Genomic DNA, 18,982 nt, shown 5'->3' with positions numbered 1-18,982 from the left:
ATTACTATTCTTTATTACGTCAGCTGCGGTAACTTGTGTCTTTCAGGAAACTTGTCTACTTCGTCAAAATTGCCAGAAATATTGGCCAAAACCATTCATAGTATTTCTTGTTGTTTTCATGTCTGCAACATCGTGGTGATGCCCACTCTCTTACTGATATTGTTAATTTGTGTTTTCTCTCTTTTTTCTTCATCAGTTTATCGATTTTATTGATTTTCTTCAAAGAAACAGCTCTAGATTTTATTAACTTTCTCTGTTATTTTCCCATTTTCTATGTCCCTAGATTGTTCCTGAATTTTATTATTTTCCTTTCTACTTGCTTTAGGTTTCCTCTGTTTTTCTTTTTCTATCTTCTGCATGTGGGAGCTGAGCCATTGACTTCAGTCCTTTCTTCTTTATGACACAAGCATGTGTGACTATAAGTTTACCTCTGCTTACTGCTTTAGCTGCATGCCACAGGTTTTGATGTTTTGTATTTTCATTATTATTTAACTCAAAATATTTTCTAATTTCCTTTGTGCAGTGAGCTGAATTTTGGCTCTAACACTTTTTCCACATCCTAATTCCTGTAACCTGTGACTATTACCTTGGATGGTAAAAGATGTGGTTAGGTTAGAGATCTTGTGAGGAGGAGTTAACCCCGGATATTCCTGGTGGGACCTAAATGCAATCATAGGCACCATTATAAGAGGGGAGCAGAGGGTGTTTTAACACAGACACACATCAGAGAAAGTTGTGTGGAGACAGAAACAGAGACTGTGACAATGTAGCCACACAGAAGGGACACCTGGAGCCACCAGAGGCTGGAGGAGGCAGGGGATGGATTCTCTAGAGTCTCCAGGGGAGTGCAGCCCTGCCAGCATCCTGATTTTGGTCCAGAAAAGCTCATATTGTACTTCTAGTCTCCAGAACTGTGAGAGATAAAGTTCTATTGTTAAGGCACCCAGGTCGTGGTACTTTGTTATGGCAGCCCTAGGAAACTAACACATTTTGTGATTTTTTTTTTCTTTGATTCATAGGTTATTTAGAAGTATGTCACTTAGTAGTTTCCAAATATTTGGAGATTTTCCTGCTATCTTTTTATTAATAATTTCTAATTTAATTCTGTTGCATTCAGAAAACACATTCTATATGACTTTAATCCTTTTAAATTTATTGAACTTTTTTTATGGCCCAGAATGTGGTCTGTTTTGATCAGTGTTCCATCTGAAAATAATTTTGCTCTGCACTTGTTGAATGTAATGTTCTGTAAATGTCAACTAGGGTAAGTTGGTTCACAGTGCTTCTCAAGCCTTCCGTAGCCTTGCTGATTTTTGGCTCAGCAGTTACTGAGAAGGGAATGTTGAAGTAGACAGCTATGCTTGTGGATTTATTTCCTCTTTCAGTTGTCAGCTTTTTTTGATATTTCATAGCTCTGTTATTAGGCACATCTGCTTTTAGGATACGAAGTAGCCGCTCCAGCTTTCTCATGATTACTGTTTGTGTGGCAAATCTCGTCCCATCTCTTTTCTGCTACCCTCTTTGTGCCTTTATACTTAAACTGCATTTCTTGTACACAACATATAGTTGGATCTTACTTCTTCACATTCTGTCAATTTCTGTCTTCTGATGGGAGTATTTACACCATTAAATTTAATGTAATTAGCAATGTAGTAAATTATATCTATTATATATAATTATATAATACAGTAGGTATAATCATATAAATACATCAATATAGTAGATTCAAGTCTATCATGCCATGTGTTTCTATTTGTACCATTTTTCGGGATTTTTTACAGTAGCAATGTTTGGATTTTCTTCAGCTTCCCTGAACCTCGGGCCTTAGCAGGACACAGATTGCTTCCCACTGGACTGGGCGTGTGGGAATCTCGTTGCAGGGTCCTGGGCCTCGTTTCTCAATATCCTGTTACTACTTGGGATGGTAACAGGGTTTATAAGAAAAAGGTTGCCTGTCAAGTAATTTGGGGGATGCAGCAGCTAGTTAAAGATAATTGAAAAAGAAACTTTAGTTTTTGTTTATGTTTGTTTTAACATGCTATGTATATTGTGATCTTGAAGAAAATTTTCCAATTTTACAGAGTCTTTTTTTTTTTTTTAAATATGACCGGTAAGGGGATCTTAACCCTTGACTTGGTGTTTTCAGCATCATTCTCAGCCCGTGAGCAACCGGCCATCCCTATATAGGATCCGAACCCATGGCCTTGGTGTTATCAGCTCCGCACTCTCCCAACTGAGCCACTACAGAGTCATTTTTTTAAAAGAGCTTTGTGGGACCCACGCCGTACAGAACATATTTTGGGAAACTCTGGCTTACCTGGTTCTCTTACGTGCATTTACTTCTCTTCTTACGGTGGAAGATGTGGCTGGAGTAGCTCTTCTTTCCGGGAGTTATTCTTGGAACTGCCGGGGGCCATCAACACAGAGACTCAGTGTGTACACGCTCACTGCAATTTCTGATAATAAACTCGAGAAAAGACTATGCTCAAGCTGTAGAGTGGCCTCGTTTAAGGAAAACCATACGACATTTAATAGAAGTTATTTTGCATGAGTCAGCTTCTTCTTTGAAATATGCCTTCATGGTTTTCTTTTTTAAAAGTGTATTTGGAATGTTCTGCATAGTCACTAAACCACTTTAATACTTGAAAGAGGCAGAATGCTCCCGGCTCTCATGTAAAACATGACAAGGGCTTTTGTGAGATTAAAACAAAATTGTAAAACAGCTGCTTGCAAATGCATGTTGTATGCCTGAAGAGAGTTTTAAAAATCAATCACAAAAAAAGAAATAATTTAACAATTGTCAAATGTTTAAGTATAGAGAGATTTCAGACAGAAATTTGGGCTTCTGGATTCTCTCTCTCTTTTTTTCTTTTTTTTAAAAAGATGACTAGTAAGGGGATATTAACTCTTGACTTGGTGTTGTCAGCACCACACTCATCCAGTGAGCGAACCGGCCGTCCCTATATAGGGATCTGAACCTGTGGCCTTGGTGTCATCAGCACCGCACTCTCCCAAGTGAGCCACGAGCTGGCCCTGGATTCTCTTTTTAAATGGATCCTTATAGCCTCAGGGGACCCTCAGACGCACTTGGCAGCGGCTGGCGGGAGTTGTTCGTGCTGACCTTGAGATGGTGCTATCATCACCAGCTGGGCGAGCTCATCCACCACTCACAGCTACACGTGAACCGCCTTGTGGCCCTGCAGGGACTCACGCGTGTGACTTCTGCCAAACCTGTAGAAGGGACTCCGATGTCGTTGGTATTAAGTTTGATGAGTGAATAGCCACATCCCACCTCAGGGTCAGCCGTAGCCTTCATTTCACCTGCTGGCCCCTGAGAATCTCTCTCTTCCAGGGTGTGTTGGTTTCTAATGCTGTGTAACTAGTCATCACAGACTTAGTGGCTTCAGTCAGCACCAGTTTATCATCTCACAGTGTCCGTGTCAGGGTCTCAGGAGGCTGCACTCAAGGTGTCGGTGGGGCTGTGTTCCTCTCTGGGTTGGGGTCCTCTTCCAAGCCCACCCACTGCTGGCAGAAGTCAGTTCCTCGTGGGTGGAACTGAGGTCCTGCTGTCTCAGCTTCTGCTGAGATACAGTGCGGTTAAGCAGATAGATTTGACAGGCTCCAGTGTCATTTGCTACAGCAGTTTCCCACTCTGATTAATCCCCCCACCTCCCACCACACACACGGCAGAGATGCTTCTTTCTGCAACCACAAGCAACCCAGAAATCCCGCCCAACCGCTGAGAAGTTTTTGTCACTTAAAAGAAAAAGATCAACTTGAGGAATCAAAATTATAACCAAATAAAGAGGAGGGAGATTTTTCAGGTTTTCAGTGTTATGAGGGATATTCTATCAATGAAGTCAGAGCAGTTAACCCAAGAAGAGAATGGCCTGAGATCAGGGAGGAGCCCTGCACATGAAAATCGGTCATCACAAAATAGAAGCTGCAGGTTTGTGGCACTGGAAGTTATCCAAATGCGCATCAGCAGTCTCTTGGGTAAATAAGTTGTGGTCTCACACAGTGTAACACTACACAGAAATGAGGATGGAAGATCTGTGACCACGCACACAGTATGAATGAATTTCACAGACGCTGAGATGCAAAAGAAGCCAGGCACAAACGCCACGTACGCCGCAGGGGTCCACTGAGATAACAGTGCAGATACAGGCTAAGCTGCTCTCTGCTTCTAGGAGTCAGGGGCTCCGGGGGTTAGTGACTGGAAGGCCATGAGAGTGTCCGGTATGTTGGCGATGTTGGTTCTGATCCAGGTGCTGGTTCCACGGCTGAACTCACTTTGTGAAAATTAGCCAGATGTATATTATGACACGTGGGCGTTCTGGTGTATATGATGCTTCTATTTAAAGTTAAATAAACAATGGAATCACATTTGGTACTGCAAAAATGAATTTGACTAATTATAAGAAAAGATCGAGAAAGTCTTTGAGATTTCAAAAGGAAAGGATACAAAGATAAAAATTATATAAACGATAGACCCAGAAGTCACAAATCTGTAAAATATTAATTCTAAGAGAAGACAAGAGAGGAGGAAAAAGAAGCATCAATAAATAAATAGAAGAAAACTTTCCAGGTTAAACAAGTTTTTTCAGCATTTGCCTCTTGAGCATTACAACCTCGCTCACGCTGCGTCCTGAAGATACTGCTGGCACTTTCTTTCGAGACATGTTGTATGCATACAAATATTTATGTATGTTATACTTAATCATAAATAGCATCATACTATAACCACTGTTCAGCAACATCTTTTTTCCTATAAAGAACGTATTTTGGACATCTTTCTCTGACAGTTTACGTAGATTCTTCTCATAACTCTTAATGATTGTGTGGTTTTCCACCTTCTGGATGTATTTTATGAATTAGCCCAAACTCTGCAAATATCAGAAATCCCACTCAATGTAGCTTAATGTCAAAACAGGATCTATTAATCCTTGTACCCGGAAATGACAAAGACAGACCTTTTCTTCAGGTCTAACGGTTCCAGGGACTCAGATGAGGTTGTTGGATACCTTTTCTTCATCCTTCCCTATTATGCACCCAATGTTTGTACCCTCCCCCCTTGTTTGTTGAAGCCCTAACCCCAGTACCATGGCATTTGGAGATGGGGCATTTCAGAGGTAATTAGGTTTAGATGAGGTCATGAGGGTGGGGTCTGCATGATGGGATTTATAAGAAGGGACACCAAGATAGCTCTCCCTGAACCCAACTCAGCACATTGTGAAAAAAGCCACCTACAAGCCAACAAGAGAACCAGGAGCCAAATTGGCCAGCACCTTGACCTTAGGCTTACAGCCTCCAGAACTGTAAGAAAACAGATTTCTGTTTAAGCTGCCCAGTCTATGGTATTTTGTTACAGCAGCTGGAGCTGACTGATACACTTGCTTCTCCTTCCTCTGCCCCTCCTCTCCTCTTTTCCCTTTCTGTAAACCTACAGCAGACAGACAGGATTTATCCATGTGTCATGAAAGGGGATTGCTAGCCTTTCAGCATTCACAATTTGTGTAGGGCCTTAAAAACTAACGCCACCTTAAGTGACATTACAAGCGGCGCTATTATGGGCCCACAAGGGCGTATTAATGTGGCAGCCTAAGACAGTGCCGGGAGGAAGTAGGGTGGGGGTGTCTGCGGGAACCTTGCCTTAGCCCTTATTGACCAAATACGTGCTTCTGCGCTCGTGGTTGCACTAGCTAGGCATTGAGACAGGATGCGTGCTCTCTTGACCTTTAAGCTGATAAGATTATGTAAAAAACCTCCCTTCCCCATTTGCCTTTAAAAGCAAGTGCTTGTGTGATAATAAACGGAACTGCTCGACAGAACCCCCTCCGCATCTGAGTGTCCTTTGACCGGGCTGTTTTTGGGGGGCCGGCGGGTGTGCTCACCTCTCTTCTCGGCTCTCTTCCCCATCTGCTTCCAAAGCAGACAGGAGGGAAAGAGGAATCCCGGGCCATTCACTTGCCCACCAAAAGCAATGAGGCTAGGGCTGTTCGGGTCGGCCGGTGGCGGACCCGACAAATTTGCAAGCATCAAGTTATGCAACCTGTAAAGCAAAGCCTTCTTTTTTTTAAAATAGCATTCAGGAAAAGTCTCTCATCTTAGCTTGGGTCCCAAGCCTACCCCAGGGCCCATCACCATGGCAGGGAGAAATAGGCAGATGAGGGGCAGTGCAGTGTCACATACTCATGCCCGGGACCCACAAAGCAGAGACTGAGTCTGGCAACCCAAAGAGGCAGACACCAGGACTGAAGGGACGTGTTGGGCATGCAGACCACTGGTGGCTGCTTTGTCTTGGTCAGCGGCTGTGTGTGTTTCTTTCTCGCACAGACGATACTACAGTGAGTGTGAACTCCTGGAGGACCTCACACGTGCCCTCAGAAACCTGTGCAGGATGCAGTGGAGCAGCAGAGCACCATGACCCAGCCCTGTTGCTGGCCAGCTGTGCCCAGGGCGAGTTGTGCGGCACCTTCAGGACTCTCTTTCCTCACCTGCCACGTGGCAGCAGCAACAGCCCCTGCGAGCTGGAGTAGAGAGAACGGAAAACACCCAGAGATGGGCGTGGCTCCGTGTTAACCATCCCTGCTGATAAAGCACACGTGCTTCCCGAACTTACCGGACTCATACGTCCTACTTTTATGAATATCTTGTGAGACTGGTGCTACTCAGAACATATTTCTGAAAAAGTGGAAAAAGAACGGATTTTGGAGTTGGACTCCACATCGTTGGGGAGTGTTAATTCTTGGTGTGGGTGGCACATTTCACTGAGTAATTTTTTGCTTCCAGGAAAAGTGCCTGGGTGGTAAATATCTTACTTTTGCTCTCAAAATTGAACAATAGTTTGGCTGGGCGGAACTTCTAACGTGTCTATTCTTTCCTTCAAAATCTCTAGCATCTCCGCTCTCTAAATTTCGTGTTGCAGTAGGACTTCCACGTGCTTCTCTTCCCTCTGTGCGTTGCCTTCCCCATCAGAGGATGGCAGTCTTTTCTTTAATATGGAGTAAAGAGAATGTACCAGTTTGCGTTTATACGCGTCTTTCCCCAATATTCTGCCGCACTCTTGGATGTGAAGACTCAGATCTCTGCCCATCCTGGGGAACTGCGCCTGTGTTGTGTGTTTGGTGATGCCTCTCGTGTCAGTGGACTGTTGCCACGGTCGTGTTTTGCGACAAGCCTCCCAAACTCAGTGGCATTGACAGAGGCGTGAGTGGCCACACAGCCTCAGAACACAGGGCCTCAGGCCGCAGGTGGGGGAGACGCTGCTCACATGTCTCCCCTTCTTCTGTGAGCAGCCGCTGTGCGGGACGTCTTCCAAGGCCTGGGAACGCTCCCCTCCACCCGCGTTCCATCAGCTGAAGCACGTCACGTGGCCAAAGTCAACACAGGTGGGAGGAGGAAACACACTCAGCCTCCAGAGGGGGAGAGTCCAAAGTCACGTGGAGGGACGAGGGGCCAGGCTGAGATGGCCGCAGGTTAAAGCACATCCCTGCACCCGCCCAGCTGGCCTGCCCTCTCCGCAGTTCTCACTGAAACACGTGTCCACTTGTGAAACACCCAAAACACATGTTGCAGCACCGATTGGGCAGTAATTCCAGTGTGGCCTCTGGCTGCTGCCACCTGATGGTTAGTGGCTGGTGGCCAGTGGATGTGGCTCCAGGCTGGTGCAGGAGCACCGGAGACACCGTGTCCCGCCCGTCCCTGTGCTGCAGGCGGGACCTGTCACCAGGAATGACATGATGTCAGCTTGCAAAGGCAAACAGTCACATGCTCTGACCCTGAAGATACCACGGAGCATGTTCTTCATGCCCCAAGTCCCGCCTGGAGTGTGACCGGGAAGGAGGCAACCCTGATGTCCCCTCTGGCATTGCTCTCGGCTTTAGCAACCTCTATTGGCTTTTAAAAACTCTTCGCCGTTAAGGGCTGAGGTCCCCCAACACTTCAGATAGGACCCCTCATTTCTCCTTACAAGTGACTTTGGAAGAGGCCGGTATAGACTAGTCACACGGCTGGGTGAGGTCAGCCAAGGGCGCCGAGCAGAGCGCGTTGTTCCCGCCGTTGACTCAGCCCCGTTCTGGGCTTGACCCCACCTTCCTCCTCCGCTTCCATCTTTGCTTTCTGCTCACGCAAAACTCTCCGGTTTTCAGAAAGAAAAAATGTTGAAGCATTCGCCACTACCCCTGAAAACACAAAACCACAGTGTGGTCAACACCAACAAAAAAGGGTTCACTCAGGGCCCTGAGAGTAACGTACGTAAGACATTCGGGCTCATCTGGCATTCCCTCCATGTGACTTAGTTGGGTGGTGGGGACACAAATACACAGGGTGGGCGGAGGGGTGGCATCTAGGACACCAAAGGAGCCTCCGAATCACGATGCCTCGAGCGCCTGACGCACATCTTTGACCTTGTCGCGAGTGTGTCCAGCTCTCTACAAGGGAAGCCAGTGGCTGAGAAAAAAAGGAAACCATCCCAACACGGCGTCCACTCCGTCCCCTCCTAAGCGAAGGCCCTGCAGAGTCAGCCAGGCCGAAGCTGCCGCCGCTGCAGTCACTGGCCGCAGCCCTCCCAGCTCTGGCGCCGCTTGATGGAGTCTCGCCCCCATGTTTTTAGTTTTTCTTTCTAATCTTTTTTTATTATTATTCAAGATATCTTAACACATACTTGTGCATATTTGTGGGGGACAGTGTGCTGTGTCAATACGCGCACCCGCTGCACAGTGACTCTCGCAGGGTGGACAGCGTGGCTTTGTACCCCTCCCCTCTTGACTCATCATTGATGCTGTCAACACACGACACCAAACGAACAGAAACAAATTTTAAACAGAAACGTTCATCTCTTCCAGCCATCAAAGGTTATTCAGGATAATTTGTAATTTCCACTAATTCGTAATTTCGCTAGAGATTTATCATTTTCCTTTTTTAGCCTTAGTTGCTTTTCACAAAGTGGTAGTTACTTTTAAATAATTTTGACCTTCTGATGTGGCGAGGTCATGAGTATTATCTATTTTCACGCATTCTTTCAAAGACAAATGTGTGAGCATGGATTATGTTACAACCTCCTCACATAACAGGATAGGAGACCTTGGACAAAGTGATTCTGAATCTTAATTTTCTTATCCGTAAAATGAGATTAACACTATTTATCTTACAGCGTTGCTTTCAGGGTTACATGAAATAACCTATGGGGACACGATGGCACATGAGCTCTGGCTGTTCCCTGCCTCAGCCCAGATCTGGAAATGCCGTGGAAGCAAGAAGCAAACTGGTGGATCCCAGAACCTAATAGATGCATTTAAAGGTGAAAAACCAAAGGAGAACCTGGCCACGGATCCAGTGGAGGGAAAAGGCGGCCTAGAGGAGGTGAAGGTCTGTCTCCAGGGCTGGCATGTCAGGAGAGGTTCTTCCCATGGCACTTCTGTCTCCAGACCCTCTGCTGCTTGCTGTGCCTGAGACGGGGGAGGGGAACACACCGCAGGTGAAAGACTGTCCCTGCATGTTGCCTGCAGCCCACCAGGCACACCACACCCAATGGCAGACAACGTCACTGGTAGCTCCATGGCACAGGTACTCAAAAGAAAGCGTGAAGAGAGACTGCGAAGTGTGTACCATGCAGGGGGGCAGAACCGCACCTCAACCCTCTCGGGGTCTGGACAGGGCCTGAGAATTGAACTGACCCAAGACAAAGGGACCGGAGAAAAGCAAGCGGATTTTATATGCACCTCAGAGCACACGTGGCACAATGAAGCCTCAGAGAAGTGGTTGGAGCTGACGCTTATGGACCAGGTTGTACAACGAGAAGCACATTGTGAAAAGGTGACAGGGCAAAGGGGCTTGGGTGAAGGCAATTGGTCGTGGAGAAGTGACAGGAAGAGAAGGGGCATTTGCGAGGTTTGTTAGGGCATGTCTGGCTAGGACAAAGGCTACTGCAAGGCTAATGTTGCGAATCCTCACACAGCACCAGTTGTCTAGCTCTTAATCCTGTTTGTGATGCCAATTGCAAAGCTAGGCGACCATGCTAGTTGTGGCTTTTACCTGCCAGTAATCCTGCACTGACTGGGCCGATGGTTGAGCTAGGGCTGGGTCTGGAGCTCCCAGACCCCTCAAGCCCATTCACAGACTGGGTCACAAACCCTTCACACGCCAGGCTGGGTCACCAGACCCCACACACGCCAGGCTGGGTCACCAGACCCCTCCACGCAGGTCTATAAGCTAGGTAACCGGCCAAAAGGTCCTTGGAAGCTGCAGGTCTGGAAAAAACACGGCCACGCAGGGTGGGTGCCCGAGGCAGACGCACTCACTCCACGCACACAATGTTTACCGAACCACCCTGGACCCGCTCCGAGGCGAGGCGAGCCTGACCAAATTGCTCCGTTTTCCCAACAGGGCACGTGTCTCTCAGCCTCGACTTCCTGTCTCTGGACACAAGAATGCTCTTTCCCTCCTGGTACAGCAAGGGCGCCTTCCACAGGGAGGGTCACTTCCTGCCTTTAGGAAGGAAAGGGGGCACCAGGGCACCCTTCCTGCCTCTGCTGTTTCCCAACTTCCTTCAACTCAGAATAATCCCATGCCAACGTGGCATATCTTGGGGTGACAACAGTATATTTTAAAAACCGAACAGAAAAGGCAGCCTATTGTAGAAACCTAAAGAATTGAAAGCAGAAACTCACAGACGTTTGTATACCTGTGTTCACTGCAGCCGAATGTCTCCACCAAGGGATAAATGGGCAAAGAGAATGTGGTCTGTCCATGCACTGGAAAATCGTTCAGTCGAGAAAAGGAATGAAGCATGGACACGTGCTACAACACGGATGGACCTTGAGGACGTTACGCTGAGTGAAATAACACAGCCCCAAAAGGACAAATCCTGTATGATTCCAGTCACGCGCGGTAGCTAGAGTAGTCAAATTCACCAATACCAGAACTTGTAGGATGGTGGCACCAGGGGCCAGAGGGGGAAGACACTGGGGTCAGTGTTTCATGGGACAGAATTTCAGCTCAGGATGATGGAAAAGCTCCAGAGATGGACAGTGGTGATGGCTGCACAGTGAGGTGAATGTATTTAAAACCACTGAACTGGACACTTAAGAATGGCTAAGATGGTAAATTCTGTTATGTGTATTTTACCACAATAAAAAAGAGGAGTAGAATATTACACTCTTCTACACCTCGTTAATTTTTGTTTAAAATGTATTTCTTGGAGATCTTTTTTTCTGATTCCTTAACTTCTAAGGAACAGATAATTCCTTATTTTATACAGTATATTCCAGAAAAGGAGAAAAGAAGCAAGCTGACCATCTCTTTTATAAGGCTAACATAACCTTGATTCTAACTGGATGCATGCAGAATAATAGGAAAAAATGTATAAAACAATTTAAATAATGAACAAACATCAATTAGTGAATAAATCTATGAATTTTCAAACTAAAGTTAATTAAAAATACATCATGATTAAGTGGGGTGTATCAGAGAAGTGGCAAGATGATTCTACATCAGAAAATTTAACAATGTAATATATCACTTTAATGAACCAAAGAAGAAAAACCATGTGATTATCTCAAGAAGTACAGAAAGCATTTGATAAAATTGTGTAGCAGTTAATAATTAAAACTCTCTTTAAAAAAGCTGTTTGCCAAACACCTAATGTAAACACACTAATTGAGACGGATTAGAAACATGACAAGGCTTGCTATTTAGAAATATGGGGGGAAAACACCAGACAAAATAGTTACAAGAATGAAAGACACTTTACTAACTGGTTCTCAATTGATGGACTTGTAGACTGTTCCCAATCTTTAGCTATTATAAATTCTGCTGCAAAGAAAAATTATTATATACAAGGGTACTTCAAAAATAGGATTAAAAGATAATGCGAGCCTTTCCATGAACTTTCTGAAGTACCCTTGCAGACGTCATTTTGCATGTGAGCAAGTGTTATCTCAAGAAAAAAATACCTAAAGGGAAATTCCTAGGTCAGAGGGGTATGCACTTGTGAATCTGAGAGCTGTTGCAGAGCACTCTCTGTGGGTTTGTAGCATTTACACACACACCCAGCAGTGTGAGAGCGCGCCCATCTGGAAGCTTCCCCAACAGTGTGTCTGGTAAGTTAAATATGTTTAATCTGCATTGTGGTTACTACGGTTAAGGTTGAGCCTCTCTTCGTATATTCAAGAGCCATTCGTATCCCCTTTTCTGAAAAATTTCTGTTCATACTCATGACCAATTTTCTATTGAATTTCTGAGTTTTTTCTTTTTCATCAACTTTGGTCTTATATATTAGGAAGATCAGTCCTTTGGGATGCAAATCACTGATATCTTTTCCTAGTCATTATTTTGTCCCTTGATTTTAATATGTGCCATTTTTGTCATGAATATTTTTTCTGTGTGGTCAAACTATATAAATCGTATCTCTTATGACTTTTAAATTTTGAGAAATAATTTAGAAATCCTTTCACATTCCAAATTTATAAAGGAATTTTCTCATTTATAACATGAAATGCATGTATATATGTGCATTGTGTGTGTATAGATAAATATGTTTCAACAACAAAAAAGAAGTTATTTTAAGTAATGTATTTCTAGCTTTAACACGTCTCATTGGAAGTCTATATTTGCTCTTTTTGATAAGCTGTTTTTGTCCCTTGAGGCAGGTAGTGTTGAGGTCAATAATCACTAGGTGGAAAAGAGGAGCACATTTTTCCAGGAAGAGAAACCTGTGGCCTGTTGCAATGTCACCATAAGAATGCTGGCATTCGCGATGGCCAGAAGAGAGCCTGTGAGGGGCTTCAGGATGGATTCAGCCTTCAGTTCAGGCCACTTGTTACTTACGTAACATGGGCGTGTGTCAGGGTCCCTGGCATCGGCAATGTGAGGGCCTTGTCAGTGAGGCCCACCTACCCTATCTCACCGAGTGCTGCCACATGTCACTAATGCTGCTGGAACCTGAGATGTTCTCTCACAAGCGGCCACGGACATTAGCTGCAATAACGAGACACTGGAAGCCATCCAGGCACGTGAGAGGACAGGGCTGAGTCAACTGTTGTTTTTCCACAGGGTGGAGTGGTATGGGACTTCTAAACTCAGAGAAGCAGACCCGTAGGGTCTGGATGTCCGTGACAGACCGCAAAGTTAAAACTGACAAAGCAAAAGCGAGCCATAGAACAGTACATAGAAAATAGTGTTTGGGGTGTGTTTTCAGCACTGAATGGATGAACCGTGGGGTAGGGTGGAGACAGAGCATGTGTCTGTCAGTGGCGGTCCATGCCGGGCAGTGAGCTCTCTGTGGGGTACAGACACATAGGGAAGACTTTAGATTTTATTCTTTTTGTTTTTCAAAGATCATGTTACTCTTTTTTTGTCCCAGGTCCATTGCAAATATGACAGCACAGCAGGAAGGTTCAAACAGCTCCACGTGGTGTTTTGAAAGTCACCCTCATGGTAGGCCAAGTGACCTGCAGCTGGAAAGACAGCCAGCGTCCAGGGCTTCAGCATTGCCATGGCGTTGGCACCTGCTGCCCTGATCTCCTGGCCTAGGGCTGAGACCTCAGGACCATAACTTTCTCCCCTGTCTCTCTCCTCCTGCAGCTGATGGAGGCACCTCACACCGGGTCCTCTGGGTCTGCTCCATTGGGTGTGTGACGTGGCCTGTGATCTCGCTGCGGAGCCTTCTGCAGCGATCTCCTTGCACACGCACCTGTTCATGTGCAAGCCGTTGCCCGGAGTGTGTAGCGCTCTGTGGAGGAGTGTAGGAGTGTTAAGATCGAGAAAGACCAGGGAACTTGCAAAGGGCAAAAGCCCTTAGTGCAGGTAAGAGATCTGAGGCAGAACAGGGATTGTTTGAAGGGCAAAAGCCCTCAGCACAGCAAAGATCTTCAAGGATGTTCTTCTAGATTAGATAAGGACATTAAGGTCATCTCTTATCCAGCTTCACTTCCTTTCCTTTATTTCTTACGATGTTTTCCAGAGATTGCCCCATAGCCAATGTCTTTCCATTCCTTTGATAAATGATTGATTAAGCTGTTTTTTCTCTTGTATTTCCTTGTCTTTATAATAAAAGCTGGAGCAAATACCGACTGGGGGCTGTGCCTTGCTTCTCCCTTCTTGAGGGAGTTCTTCTCGGTGCAGTCCCTTCGGACTTCTCATTGCTCTTCATATTTGGGCTCTAAGTAATCTTTGCATCTCCGTCACACAGCAAGAAGTGACAGTGCTCCTCCATGGTGACCCAGGCTGCCTTCTTCATGGTTTTAGTGTGAACATAGCCTGTGTCGGCGGGTCCTTGGTAAAAAGCACACGTTACTTTCTTAAGAAGACATTACATTGAGATACGATTGGCACGTAAAAAGCCGTATATATTTAATGTACGTTAACACTAATACTAAAAAAAATTTCCATGAAGGGTTATGGCAATTAAGAGAGCGAGACAGAGCGGCATTCACCCTCTGAGACCATGACCTACAACTGAGCTGTAGCAATTAGAAAGTGTGCTGATGGCCAAGAACAAATTATATTCCAGAGATAACAAAATGCCCAGAAGCCTGCTGCACACGGGTACTCCTGCAGCGTCGACATGGCATCAGCACAGATCAGTGGGAAAAGAGCCATAACTTAGTGGATGGTGCTGGGAAAAGAGGCCCCTGTGTAGAGAAAATATGTTAGGTCACTTCCTCCACTGATGGCCTATGAACGTCAGTGTGACCATAATGCTCCGCGTCTAACGGAAGAAACTACAGGCAAGTGTGACTGTGACATTGGGGTGGAGAAGACATTCTAAATAAGACACCCACGTTACAAACCATCCTTGCCAGACCAATGACCAAATGACATAATCACAAAGGTCATGATGGGCTTTGTTCACGGAGGGGTGGTAGACGCTTTGCAATACCTAAAACAACAAGGAATTAACGTTTTTAATGTATGAGGAGCACTCGCTAATCAAAAATAACAGGAGACAGTTCAATAGAAAAACAGGCAAATTGTGGGAAATGATTGTTTCACAGAACAGGAAGTGCCAGCAGCCAACGGCTGGCGAGGAGGCGCCCGACGCATTGTGATTAGGAGGCAAATTCACAAAAGTGTTGTGACGTTAATGTGCTTGACCCGTGCCCCCTGCCCCTCTCCTGGTGTCTTCCCCAGAGGAAGCCTCTTCTACCTGTGCAGGGCCCTCTCTGAGGAGGCTCCGGGCTGCCTGTTTGGGGGAGCAGGAGCCCCAGGCAGCCGGGCGTCCACCAGTGGCAGGATGTGGGGGGATATGTGTCTGCAAGTGGGGGAGCACTTTACAGAGGAGCAAGGAGTAAAGTCAATCTACCGACAGCACCGCTGAGCGATCTTAAAACCTAGTGTGAGCGGGAGAAAGCGAGAGACTGACCCATGCTTAAGGTACACATTTAATTTATGTAAATTAAAAACATGCACGCAAGGTACAGTGTAATATACTTTCGAGAACCCACACATATCTAAGGATATAAAACAGCATAGTGGGAGCCTACGACAGGGGAGCAAATGAGAACGGGTGCGGTGTGTGAAGAAAAAAGTAATGAATACAGAAATATCTACGGCATCGGTGTCAGGCATTACTCTAAGTGTTCCGCGGGTATTGACATTTAATTCTGACAACTGTCTTACTTGGTAGAAATTATTCTGGGCACAGACATGGGGTTATTGAAAAAATGAATTTTCCTGCAAGGAATTGTTTGAGGAACGATTTGAATAAAAATCTTAAGGTCTCAGAGGAGGAAATTTCAAACCTTTCTTTTTCTCATTAAAAAAAAATTCTACTCATCGTTGATAAGTTTAATTAAAATGTAGGTCAAGCCTGGTTTGAAGACATTTTCTGACATCCTAATTTGAATGAAAAAATCCAATGGGGGGAGGGGGCGGGGGTGCTGACCGGTTAGTTCACTTGCAGAGTATGGTGCTAACACTGAGGTCAAGGGTGAAATCCCTGTACCAGCCAGCCACCAAAAACAACAACAAAAAAATGCGACTGGGATGCAGCCGCCCAGGCCAGTCTTTCCCCAGCTACTGTGTTTCCCTTACGGGGCTCGGGTGGCCCACGGTCCTCCCCACTGGATTCTGCTCACTGAGCGTCCTCACCTGGACAGCAGTCAGGTGTGCAGGAAACACCTGCTCTGCTTTTTCTGCCACATCATGCGCCCTACAGGGAGCAGGGAGCTGGAAAGGCTCTGCTGTGGGTTGAATACGTCCCCCAAAAGTTCACGAGTTGGAGACTCCATCTCTACTGTGACAGTGCTAAGAGGTGCTGGGAAATCCTATTATGGTTGCTGAAAGGTGGGGCCTTGAAGAGGTGATTAGATTGTGAGGACTGTACCCTTGTGAATGGATTGATCCATTGATGGTTTAATGGGGGGTCATGGGAGTGGCTATGACAGCTTTTAAGTGAGCAGGTTTGCTCTCTTGCTCATTCACCATGTGACACCCTGCACCCCTGTAGAACCACCACCAAGAAAAGGCCCTCACCAGATGTGTTCCCTGGATTTGGGGCTTCCCAGCCTCAGAAACTGTAAGAAGTAAATTCTATTTCTTTGTCACTTGCCCAGTTCCATGTATTCTGTCATAAACAACAGAAAAAGACTAATACAGGCCCCAAGAGTGGGATAACGTGGACACATTAGTTAGCACAAGAAAAGCCTCCCTTTACCTGATTTATTTTTTAATTATAAAGTTAACACAACAGTAAAAGGAAAATTGGAAAAATAAAGAAATGAATGACTTCCTTCTCACACAAGCAGTTATACAAGCACTGTTCACCTTCTAATGTTTTCTCTTTGAGAAAACTTCCATAAGTATTGGAGAGGGGAATCATAGTCTCCACTTGAACCCAAATTCCTTGCCGGGATTCAGCCCATCGGGCTGTCTGGAGGGACGGCAGAGCCCCCTGGGAAGAAAGCACTTTGAGGGGACAGAGTTGCGGAGCCAGAGGCCTTGTGACAGAGGGACCCTCTGTAGCTCAGCGCAGCCCCTCAGCTCATCATGGGGCTGGACAAGGACACAGGCTGGAGTCCCGGGGGAAGGGACTGTCAGTAGAGAAGGTTAGACGACTCCACACTGACACCCAGGGAGGTGCCCGCTTCCCAAGGCAACTGTGAGTCAAGGCCAGGGCACAGACAGAAAGCCAGGGAGGGACTGGTGTCTTGCCCCAGGTCCTCCTGGGCCCTGGCCTGAAGCCTGAACTGCCACATTTGTTGGCCCAGTCATCCTGTCCCCTTGCTGCCTGTGCTGCACTGGCCCTGTGGTGGCAGAACCTGGTCTGTAGACCGCCAGGAGGAAGGAGGCTGAGCTGCTGGGGGGGCCCTGGGTGGGCGCCTGAACCTTCCTGGCGGGGGCCTGGGGACAGCTTCTAAAGCCCGTGTGCTGGGGATGCGGCCCTGCCCCAGCATTACTGGTGGCAACAACACTCTTGTCTGGGAAGATGCAGGTAGGAGAGGACACCAGACACCTGCACAGGGGACGAGCGTGACGCAGAGGCAGGAGGCACCCAGGCACACAGGCCCTCGGCCGGGGCCCATCCGCCTGCAGCCCTGGAGCCGGCGTGGGGCAGAGGGATGAGCCGGGCTTGCAGCCACCCCGTGGCCTTCCCCTTGCTGCTGGCATCTCACCAGCTGTGGCTGCCACCACCCCTGGGCCTCCCACGCCAGTCGCCAGGCTGTGGAACCCTTTCTGCTGAGCTGACGCGCCCTCTCAGCCTCCCCAGGTCACACGAGCCCTGGGCCTGGCTGCCCTGCCTAGAGCGCCTGCCCGGCCCACCTGCCTGGAGGACCTGCCCGGAGTGACCTCCCCAGAGTGACCTGCCACCCACTGCGGCCCCTGAGGCCCCAAAACAGCCCCGCCACCCCAAAGTGCCCTCAGTCCCAGCTCCGGGGTGCACTTTACCGCACAGTGCATTGGGGAGGAAGCTGTGGGGTGTTTTAAAAGAGGAAGAACATGTTGTTGTTTAAAATTAAAGCAGGTAACTCCAAGAAAAAGAGCTTGAGAGGAGGGACAGCTGGTGGCCAGCCCGGCTTCTGCAGGACGCGGGCGAGGAGCAGGGACAGCGGGAGAGCCAGGCTGCAGCGGTGCAGCAGTCCACCTCTGTCACAGCAGAGCCAAGTCACATGGGGCAAATGGGTGAAGACTGAGGACCACAGCACACAGCCCAGGCCCTGAGGGCCATCTAGGGACAACCAGGAAAAGCAACACACAAGTGGCTGGAAACAAACATGTCGCAGCTGGGCGTTGTTGCAACAGGCTTTGTACATGTCATGTACATACTTTATCTGTTGATTTGAGAGCGCTGCTGGCGTTCAGATAGTTAAATCTTACACAATAAATGCTCTATCCGGCAGGAACCATCCTTACTCATTGCAAATGAGTTATTTTAATGCTCAAAGTTGATAAAAAATCAGAGCCAAAACCAAGTTATATATACCACATGAACTCAACCATCACCAAGAAAAATTTCCTGTTTTAGGATATTAATGTCTGGAAATAAAACTGGTGGAAAATAATAACATTCTGGATATGTTAAAACCCACCACATGTAACTTGTTTATTCTCTACGAAGATAAAACAAAAATTAAAGAATTAGGTGAGACTGAATTAAATGTAATGATTTGGCTGATTATTTTAAGTTTAGTTTAAATAATAAAATAATTTGTAAGTGTGCCTCTACATTCACCCTTGGTTCATTTCAAGATGCTCAGAGTAGAGCTTTGGGTTGATGAAGTCAAAACCAACTGCAAACGTAGGGGAATATTTCTATGGATGTTGGCTCTTAAGCTGCCGTGTAGAGTGGGGAAGGGCTGTGGTGGGATGGGCTGGCGGGAGACCGTGGTCCCACAGCCTTAGTGCTGTCTGGTCACCCCTTACAGTGCCTCCCTCTGAGGGCCTGATCACAGCAGCCCACATCTGCCTTCATCTAATCCTCACAACCACCACCGTGAGGGGAGAACAAAGCCTCGGGGGTGGAGTGAAGTTCCCAAGGATG

Source organism: Cynocephalus volans, chromosome 5, assembly GCF_027409185.1.
Source record: "Cynocephalus volans isolate mCynVol1 chromosome 5, mCynVol1.pri, whole genome shotgun sequence".
NCBI classification, from domain to species: domain Eukaryota; kingdom Metazoa; phylum Chordata; class Mammalia; order Dermoptera; family Cynocephalidae; genus Cynocephalus; species Cynocephalus volans.
This window is presented reverse-complemented; position numbering follows the sequence as displayed.